Source organism: Vicugna pacos, unplaced genomic scaffold, assembly GCF_048564905.1.
Source record: "Vicugna pacos unplaced genomic scaffold, VicPac4 scaffold_463, whole genome shotgun sequence".
In the NCBI taxonomy this organism is placed as follows: Eukaryota; Metazoa; Chordata; class Mammalia; order Artiodactyla; family Camelidae; genus Vicugna; species Vicugna pacos.
The window spans coordinates 8347-17157 of NW_027329141.1; the positions used below are offsets into that span (position 1 = coordinate 8347).

General features: G+C 33.2%; 1 pseudogene; it reads left to right on the top strand.

Annotated features, from left to right (window-relative positions):
• The first annotated feature begins 523 nt into the window (after window positions 1-523).
• On the top strand, window positions 524-2202 carry LOC140695584 (heat shock transcription factor, Y-linked-like; annotated as a pseudogene).
• Window positions 2203-8811: the final 6609 nt, after the last annotated feature.

The following is an 8811-nucleotide window of genomic DNA, read 5'->3' on the forward strand; positions in this document are numbered from 1 at the left end:
ACACAGAAAAATACTTATTTCCATTTCCAAATCAAATTATGTTTCACTTTAATTACAAATGATATTGAAATAGATATACATTATCTGTACTGGATTTACACAAATTTCACTTTAAATTCTAAAACTTTAATATTATTTTATATATTTTGTGCATTACTTATACTCTGTTCTTAAATCTGGTAAAAATTTCTGTACAAAAGGAAGGAGATTGGTTTTATTTCATAGACCCCAAAATTAAATTATTTAGAAAGATTTTGTTGGGATAATATTTGCAAATCACACTTTAAATATAAGCATCTTATATGTTTCATTTTAACTGGATGAATGACAAGTAAACACTGGCTGAATGTTACACTTGAGTTGCTGAGAGGCCAGTTGTTTTGTAATGTCACAGCTACTCAAGTTGAGTTTCATTGTGAAGGTCTAGCAGTTTATCTGTGCAGGCCTGCTAAAGCAGCATTTGATGCTGCAGTGCTCAAAATCATGCAGATTAGAAAAGTAGCTGTTGATAAATTTAATTGAGATGGCACATGATTCTTCAGAAATTCAAGTTGTGTCTTGTAAAGATGGACCAACTGGTTCAGCAAAATCCGGTAGACCTCTATTGTGTGATCAAACATTTTCTGGGGACTTGGACTTGAGGTCTATGATTGAAGAAAATGCTTTTCAGACTTTGTCTGAAGAATCCTTGATAAAAACACCATGATACACACATTGTGTCTCTGAACCAGATGAAGATAATGATTTTCGTTATCTGACATTTCCAAGAAAACTCTGGAAAATAGCTGGGAGTGACCAATTTAAATCCATCTGGTGGGATGATAATGGATATTTCATAGTGATTGATGAAGATGTCTTTAAGAAGGAAGTTTTGGAAAGAAAGGCCCCTTTCAGAATATTTGAAACTGGAAGTATGAAAAGTTTACTTAGACAGCTAAACCTATATGGGTTTAAGAAGGTGCGGTAGAATTTTCAAGGTTCTGCTTGTTTAGCTGACTTTCTGGCAGTAGAAAAAGAAGTCTCTGTTTTAAGAAAGGTATTCAGAAATTTTAGTTACCACATGGTAACTTATATATAAAATTTTATTTTGTATATCAATCAATGATAATATAAAAGTAAAGCTAAATTTTGAAAATTGTATAAAACTACTAAGGCTAAAATCCTTTATTTTTTCTAAAAAATGAGGATAGTGCCTTAAGTAGTCAATATTATGAGAAACTTTGTTTGCAACTATGAATAATTCCAGAAATCTAAATAAAGGTATTAAGGCTGCTTATAAAAAGTGGCATTCACTGTTACTGCAATGGCTGACTTCTTAAATTTGATGAATATACTATTTAAATGCATAGTTTCCAAATAAGGAACTTCAAAATATCGTCAGCAATGTTGATATTTTGATGATATTATCTTTGCATTGTAAACGTGGAATCTGAAGTTTTATAAGTTAGCCTTATTGTAGTCTTGTATTTTGGTTTAAAATTTTACTAAAATGTTTCTCCATTGGTTGTAGCTGCATTTGTATCATAATCCAAATGTTAAACGAGGCTGTCCTCAGCTTTTAGTGAGAATAAAAAGAAGAGTTGAGATTAAAAATTCTTGTCTGTTGTCTTCATTGGCTGAAGATTTCAACAAGAAATACTTTAAATCAGGGGTAATGTTGATAAACATAATTCTGATTTTGTGGCTGACACTAGTGGAGAAAGTGCATTTTTACCTTCTGCAAATTTAAACATGCCTCTAATAAGAAAGCCCTCTACTAGCCACATAATTGGTGATACAACAACCCCGATCAGAGGTGATTTTCCTCCTCCATCATCAATGTCAGTGAGACCACCAGAACAAATTGCAGTGGATCAACGAGCTATTTTCAATCAGTTCACCCCTGTCCATGGGCACTCTCAAATCAGCTACAATGAAACAAATGGCCATATTGTGAACTCCATTACAACTACAACTTGTATTTCTCAGTACAGCATCTTCTCTCCCATACAGAGCAATTATTTTAGACTGATGTTGGAGCCTTCTACTTTTCCATAAAGATATCACAAAATATCTGCCAATGAACTTCATTTTCCTAAACTTCAACCAGGGATCAACCCACGCATTTCAGTGCCAGTGATAGCTGATAAATCAGTTACCTCTCTTTCAAGGAAAACTCATCAGACATTTTCAGTTTATGAACGTCAAACTAATTACAACTGATCAACCAGAGGACTACCAGATTATGCAGGATAACAGTAGTTAAAATTGATGTTGGCAAATGTCATCAAATATCTGCAATTTTCTTATTTTAACAATAATCATAGGTGTGTACCTGTATTTTCCTTATTTTTTTTAAATATAGCATATAGTTAAACAGGAGACTAAGTTGCCATTTAACGATAGAAAGAGATATCTGATTGATATGATCTTTTTATGGAAAAATATGGGAGTAAATTTAAATAATTCCTTGTAAGGAAGAAGAAAATATGGGAGAATTTGGAAAAAGACTAAAACATGGAGAGAGGGAAAATTACTAAGTGGATTCTGGTTCATACTGGAAAGTATGAAAAGTGTTAAGTTAGGATAGATTGGAACAGGAGATACATGCAGGAACCGGCCCAGGGATCATGGTCTCTATTATGTCATCCCTGGAATCAAAAAGATCACATGATATAGTCAAAGATGGCACATTCATCATGTGGTAGAATTTAAGAAGTAATTTTATCTATGGTCTTCTTCGTGCTGTTCTAAAAGCATTCCAATTGGTGCTTTCATTTCCTGCCCTGAAGATTCTACATTATATTTTCTAGTCAATAATTTATGTTGCTTTATGTTCCAGCCAAAGTAAAGTTTACGTCCTCAGGGTGGCATTCAATGCCTTTCCAACTCTAAGCACACAAACTCAAATTTGTTTAGTCATTTCTTTATGAATCTGGCAACTGATTACCATGGCATATCTTTATGTTTCACTGTATCTGGATATATATCCAGGCAAATGATTGTCAACAATGTTAGTTCCAAACTCAATACTTTTAATCCAGCTCATCCTTGGATTTTGGGTGTCCTCCTTTTACCTTGTTAGACTATCCCTGTCTCAGCACAGAAACCACCTCCTCCAGATGTTTTCTGTCTATCCCCCTTTCCTTGTCTAACTTGGATACCAGCACAGTAAGCTCAGCACATGCCACAGGATGCATTTTAGTATTTACTGAATGAAAAATACATGTTGACTTTAGCAAAATCCACTTTCTTGAAACAAGAAAACTCTCATGGTTTTCCAACTATTTTGTTATGGTCTTTACTCTTCACCAAAAACTAGCTCTTTTCATAGCCCAAGGACTAATCCCTCAAAACAGTAATTGGAGGTAGGTACAGGAGACAAGTTATTATTTTCTTAATTCATGCCTCCAGAGGTCTAAAGTATTCCATTCCCATTTGCTGGACATTTTCCTGTCTCTTCATCACCCACCCATCCCAAAATAGCTGATATCCTTCCCCATACCAATAACTATATTGCCTTCCAATTGTTTTACTTCTTAAATTCAGAGATTTTTCCAGAAGAGACAGTGCCATTGCAAACATTTAATATAGGTTTATACACCCCACATAACTTTTGCCCCTTCTAACCTTAACAGAGGATGTATCTAAAATGTACTTGACCCTTGGCTGTGGTGGTTGCATTCAGTAACCAAATTGCAATCTAAAATGTGTGGACTAGATGGAGGTGAGGGTGATAGAATTAAAAATTTGTCCAACTGCAAGAATGCCAAATTTATACAGATATTAGGAAATATAAAATATTCATGAAAGTCTTTGACTATTTCCCATTAATTTAAAATAAAATATGAAGCATTTTAAGAATGTGAAATGCCCTGAAATGCTGGAAAAATTGTAGGAAAAGTCAGGGAGCCTACGGCTTCTGCTCACAATGATTCAGGTAGTGTCAGCTGATAAGACAGTAATGGCAGAATTTAGTACTGAAAATGTGTCACCTATTGTGAAGAAAGCTTTTGATAATCTGGAGAATGGGCCAATTGGCCAGGGTGAACTCTAGCAACATGCCACCAATATGACCTTTACCAAGAGAAGAATAGAGACCACTTACAGCTGGAGAACTGTGTCTGAACACCAGTGGTTCTTCCTACAACAAAAACATCAAGCTTTTTAGTTTGTCAGCTGAACTCTGATGGTGGCTATGTTGTTGCGTACATTAGCATTCTGGGGTTCAGATGGGCTGGTTCAGCAGCTAGTTTCCAGCTCCTTATCAGACAGTGGGTCTTACCGTGATCATCTTAACAAGGTTCTATACTGATAAGTCAAAAGCTACAGTTTACTTTCAAAATTAGAAATCCTAAAGAAGAATATTGTTTGTCCATCTGTAGTTTTCTACCTGGGAAAATCTAGACTATTGGCAAAACTACAAAAGTTGGCTGGTGCTTTGAAAACTATTCTCTGAGCTCTGCCCACTGAATTCTTCCCACTAAATACAACAAATCTCTGTACCGCTGTGTCTGTGCGTGAGGATGGATTGTTAAGCAGTAACTAAGTTTGTCTTAGTTGAGTCATCAGTGAATTATTCCTCTGCATCTGGCAGAATCTCTGTGAATTAAGAGTTTCATTGAAACACCAGATTTTCTTCCAATCAGGGAGGGATAGATTATATTTCTCCCAGTATACTAATTGTTACCTGTTCATTGAATTCTGAGCTGATGCTAGGGCCAAGCCACTGAACCCTTGAATGTGACTGAGGCATATACATTATTTAGTACCGAGAGCCCAGCACAGGACTGTATCACCTTTTTAATTTAAGCTTATGAATAAGTTTTTTCTTTTAATTCTCATTGTTGACACAACTTATTTTGGCTTTGAACACACTTTGACTAATTTATAGATTCTGAAACACTGAATAATTCCCATTCACACAGAAATTGCAATAACTTTTCTTCCCTTGGACTACCTGGAATAGAGTGAGCGCCCTCATCATTTTGAAAGCAGTCCTCTGTCCTAATATTGCAGAATCTTTACACATCTTTGCCCAGGACTTGAACAAAAGTGTTTGCTGTGGATCTCATGGATTATCGTCACATTCCCTTATGCAACCATGAGAAAACTCCACATTCTTATCCAAAATTAAGTCTTTGTCATTATTGCATTCCCATTGGAAAACAGTTAAGAATTGTAGGAGTTCTGAGATTTTACCATGCTGAGATTTTTAGCAACCTAGCATGTTCAATTCTTATAGATGCTGTCGGGGAGATGAGACCATTGGTCAGAGACAGTGAATTTTATCACTCACAGCAAGAGCAGCCAGTTTTAAATTTGTATCCATTCACTAATCTCAGATGATTACACAGAATGAAATTTTGATGCCTACAGAAGCAGTGGGCTGTTAACATGAAGAAAGTTTAAGGCATGGTAAGACACTAATTTTATTAATATCTTTATGTACAATTTATTAGAATCACTTATTTATGAGTATCTTTACCTAGGATAAGTATATCATGAGTCAAGTTTACTTGCTGCTAAAACAATCATGAGAAATGATATGGGAAAAAATGACCATTGAATTTTCATTTTTCCTTCCCCTTTTATTAACATATAATTGGCATAAAACATTGTGTAAGTTTAGGTGCACAGGATAGTGATTTGATTTACAACTATCATGAAATAAATATCATAGCAACTTTTGGGAGAATTCATTTTCTCATTTAGATAAAATTTTAAAGTAATACAATTTGTCGTTTGGTTGTGCTGAGTAATCTTATGGTCTACTCTCTTAACAACATACATATAGAACATAAACCAGTATTAATTGTAATTTTCATGTTATTACAGGGCATCCTTAGAATACGTTTATTTTCTGGCTGGCAGTTTGTAGCTTTTGAGTGCATTAATCAAATTCTCCTTTTCCAAAACCTGCCTCTGTTAATTACAAATCTAATTTCCTATAAGTATCTTTATTTGTTTTTGAATTGTACTTTCTTCTATAACACTGTGCTAGTTTCCCCTACATAAAATACTGTTCGCAATTTTTAATACATTTCAAACTGTTCACCAGAATATATTTAGTTATGATATGTTGCTATGTAAATATATTTAATAGTTATTGACTATTCCCCATAGAGTAAATTTCTTGTCCCTGATTTATTTAACTTGCACCTGGAAAATTTTCCCTCTTAATTTTCCTCAACTTTTTCTTTTCCTTACCCCATTTCCCTCCTTCTTGTGAACATCCTGTTTCTTTCTATATGTATAAATCCTTTTCTGTGTTGCTATGATCATTTGTTTAAAATTCCAAATTTGAGTAAAATAATTCAGCATTTGTCATTCTCTTTCTGACATATTTCACTTAGCATATTACCCTCTTTTTCTACCCATTTGTTGCAAATGACAAAATCTTATACTTTTTGCAGCTGAATGATAACCCATTTTATTTTTATCTGTGTGTGTGTGTATAAATACTGCATATATATATATACTTCATATATATATATACTGCATATATATATAGTCTCTGTGTGTGTGTATATATATATAAATATAGATAAATCTGTAATTAAGATGGGTAGATATATACATTATAAACACACATCTTTTTCTCCATCATCTACTGATGAGCAATTAATTTGCTTCTATATCCTGTCTTTTGTGAATATTGCTGCAGTGAATATAGGGTTGCATTTATCTTTTCTAATTAGCGTTTTTATTTTCTTGGAATTAGTATCGAGGTATGGAACTGTAGAATTATATTTCAAATTTATATTTAGATAAATCTCCATGTTGTTTCCACAGTGGCAGCACATTTTTCCATTCACTCCAGCGGTGCATCCGGGTTGTTTTTCTTACATCCTCACCAACAATTATGTTTGTTATCTTTTTGATAATAGTCATTCTGACAGGAGTGACATAAAATCTCATTGTGTTTTGGGCTTCCATTTTTCTGATGGTTAGTAATGTTGATCGGTTTCATGTGCCTGTTGGATACCTTTCCCCCACTGTATATTCATTTTTTGTAATGGGCTAAATGACCATAACTGTCTAATTTCATTTTCAGGCATTATTTCTGTTCCATTATTCTGTTTCTTTTGTGCCACTGCCATATTATTTTTATTACTGTAGCTTTGTATTATAGCTTAAAATCACGGACTGTAATACATCCTCTTTGTTCTTTGTCAAAGTTGTTTGTGTTTTTATTTTGTTTGTTTTCTTTTCTTTCTTTTTTCTTTTTTTTTTTTTTAGTGATTTCAATTCTTTTGTCTTTACATGTAAATTTTAGAATTATTTTTTGTAGGTGTCTGAAAATGCCCTTGGTATTTTTTGGGGAACTGAATTTAATAAGTGTATTTTCTTGGCTTATTCTGCCATTTAAACAATATATGTTTCCTCATCTACGAACACAATATATTCTTTCATCTGTTTGCATTACCTTCAATTTCTGTTATAAATATTTTATAGATTTCTGAGTACAGGTCCTTTACCTCCTTGGTTGGATATATTTCTTGATTTTTTTTTTCTAATGCAACAGTAAATGATGCAGTTCCCTCACTTTCTGTATCAGTTAGCTTCTTGATAGTGTGTAGAAATGCAAGATTTCTGTATGTTAATTTTACATTCGGAAATTTTACCAAATGCATTGATAAGCCCTAGTAGTTTTGTGGCGTCTTCTTTAGGGTTTCTGTTTAAATTATGTCATCTGCAAACAGATACTTTTACTCCTTTCCTTAATTAGCTATATTTTACTTTCTTTTATTTTGGATAGCTATGGCTAGAATTTCCAATACTATAATGAATAAAAGGGGTAAGAGTGAGCATTTTTGTCTTCTTCCTGCTCTTATTGGAGATGCTTTCAGATTTTAATCAGTGAGTGTCATGTTAGCTGAGTTCTTGTCGTATAAGACCTTAACTGTGTTGAGGTATGTTTCCTCATGCCCACTTTGAGGAGAAATATATTCATAAATAGATACTGAATTTGTCAAAACATTTTATGGCTCTATTGAGGTGACCATATAAATTTTATTCTTCATATTGTTAGTGTGGTGTAACATACTGATTAATTTGTGGGTATTCAATCACTTTTGCATCCCTGGAGTAAAATGGATTTAATCATATTGTATAATACTCTTAATGTATTGTTTGATTTGCTAACAATTTAGTATTGATTTTTGCATCTATGCTTATCAGTAGTATGTAACCTGTAATTTTTTGAAGTATTTGTTCCAGTTTTAGTAGTAATGTGATACAGAAATTTGGGGTAGTAATCCTCCCTTCCTCTCGAAATTTTTGGAATATGCTTAGAAGTATATGTGACAGTTATTCTTTAAATGTTTGGCAGAAATCACCTGTGAAGCTGTCTAGGCCTGGAAATTTGTTTCTTGGGAGATTTTGTTAAATTACTGATTCAATTTCATTAGTGACAATCCGTTCATATTTTCTATTTCTCATTCCATTCTGGAAATTATGTCTTTCTCAGAAATTGTATATTTCTTCTAGGGTTTCCATTTTATAAGCATATAATTTGTTGTATCTTTATGTGATGCTTTGTATTTCTTTGATATAAGCTGTAACTTCTCATTTATTTCAGAGCTTATTAGTCTGTACTCTCTTTTCTGCTCATGTGTATGGTTAAAGATTATCAACATTATTTATCTTTGAAAAGCTATTATTTAGTTTGATCAAATGTTTCTGTTTTTAATCTTTATTTTATTTAATTATGTTCTGACCTTTCAACTGTCTTTCCTTCTACTAACATGTTTATTTATTATTTTGCTACAACATTTGGTTGTAAGAATATGTTGTAAGAGACGTGTTTCTTATTTGTATAAGTGGGAT